The following is a 2,011-nucleotide window of genomic DNA, read 5'->3' as shown; positions in this document are numbered from 1 at the left end:
AAAGTTTACAGTTTAAAGTTTAAAGTTTGAAGTTTGAAGTTTGAAGTTTAAAGTTTAAAGTTTAAAGTTTGAAGTTTAAAGTGTAAAGTTAAAAGTTTAATGTTCAAAGTATAAAGTTTAAAGTTTAAAGTTTAAAGTTTAAAGTTTAAAGTTTAAAGTTAAAAGTTAAAAGTTAAAAGTTAAAAGTTAAAAGTTAAAAGTTAAAAGTTAAAAGTTAAAAGTTAAAAGTTAAAAGTTAAAAGTTAAAAGTTAAAAGTTAAAAGTTAAAAGTTAAAAGTTAAAAGTTAAAAGTTAAAAGTTAAAAGTTGAAAGTGAAAAGTTAAAAGTTAAAAGTTAAAAGTTAAAAGTTAAAAATTAAAAGTTAAAAGTTAAAAGTGAAAAGTGAAAAGTGAAATGTTAAAAGTCAAAAGTTAAAAGTTAAAAGCTAAAAGTTAAAAGTTAAAAGTTAAAAGTTAAAAGTTAAAAGTTAAATGTTAAAAGTTGAAAGTTAAAAGTTAAAAGTTAAAAGTTAAAAGTTAAAAGTTAAAAGTTAAAAGTTAAAAGTTAAAAGTTAAAAGTTAAAAGTTAAAAGTTAAAAGTTAAAAGTTAAAAGTTAAAAGTTAAAAGTTAAAAGTTAAAAGTTAAAAGTTAAAAGTTAAAAGTTAAAAGTTAATAGTTAAAAGTTAAAAGTTAAAAGTTTAAAGTTTAAAGTTAAAAGTTTCAAGTTTCAAGTTTCAAGTTTAAAGTTTAAAGTTTAGAGTTTAAAGTTTAAAGTTTAAAGTTTAAAGTTTAAAGTTTAAAGTTTAAAGTTTAAAGTTTAAAGTTTAAAGTTTAAAGTTTAAAGTTTAAAATTTAAAGTTTAAAGTTTAAAGTTTAAAGTTTAAAGTTTAAAGTTTAAAGTTTAAAGTTTAAAGTTTAAAGTTTAAAGTTTAAAGTTTAAAGTTAAAGTTTAAAGTTTAAAGTTTAAAGTTTAAAGTTTAGATTTTAAAGTTTAAAGTTTAAAGTTTAAGGTATAAAGTTTACAGTTAAAAGTTTAAAGTTTAAAGTTTTAAGTTTAAAGTTTAAAGTGTAAAGTTTAAAGTTTAAAGTTTAAAGTTTAAAGTTTAAACTTTAAAGTTTAAAGTTTAAAGTTTAAAGTTTAAAGTTTAAAGTTTAAAGTTTAAAGTTTAAAGTTTAAAATTTAAAGTTTAAAGTTTAAAGTTTAAAGTTAAAGTTTAAAGTTTAAAGTTTAGATTTTAAAGTTTAAAGTTTAAAGTTTAAGGTTTAAAGTTTACAGTTTAAAGTTTAAAGTTTAAAGTTTTAAGTTTATAGTTTAAAGTGTAAAGTTTAAAGTTTAAAGTTTAAAGTTTAAAGTTTAAAGTTTAAACTTTAAAGTTTAAAGTTTAAAGTTTAAAGTTTAAAGTTCAAAGTTTAAAGTTTAAAGTTTGAAGTTTAAAGTTTAAAGTTTAAAGTTTAAAGTTTAAAGTTTAAAGTTTAAAGTTTAAAGTTTAGAGAAGAAAGTCCTGAAAACGATACTATATAAGAAACCGACAAAACTCCAGTTGTCGTCTTGTCAGTTTCTGTTTCGGGAGCTTTTTCCGGTTAGCTGGGAGAATAGCCACTTCTTAGGTTGCTAACAAAACATCATCAAATATATGTGGTTTAAAGTTTAAAGTTAAAAGTTAAAAGTTTAAAGTTAAAAGTTAAAAGTTAAAAGTTAAATGTTAAAAGTTAAAAGTAAAAAGTGAAAAGTTAAAAGTTAAAAGTTAAAAGTTTAAAGTTTAAAGTTTAAAGTTTAAAGTTTAAAGTTTAAAGTTTGAAGTTTAAAGTTTAAAGTTTAAAGTTTAAAGTTTAAAGTTTAAAGTTTAGAGTTTAAAGTTTAAAGTTTAAAGTTTAAAGTTTAAAGTTTAAAGTTTAAAGTTTAAAGTTTCAAGTTAAAAGTTTAGAGTTTAAAGTTTAAAGTTCAAAGTTTAAAGTTTTAAGTTTAAAGTTTAAAGTTTTAAGTTTAAAGTTAAAGTTTAAAGTTTAAAGTTTAGATTTTAAAGTTTAAAGT

Source organism: Wyeomyia smithii, chromosome 1 (genome assembly GCF_029784165.1).
Source record: "Wyeomyia smithii strain HCP4-BCI-WySm-NY-G18 chromosome 1, ASM2978416v1, whole genome shotgun sequence".
Lineage (NCBI taxonomy): Eukaryota > Metazoa > Arthropoda > Insecta > Diptera > Culicidae > Wyeomyia > Wyeomyia smithii.
Note: the sequence above shows the minus strand (reverse complement) of the source record.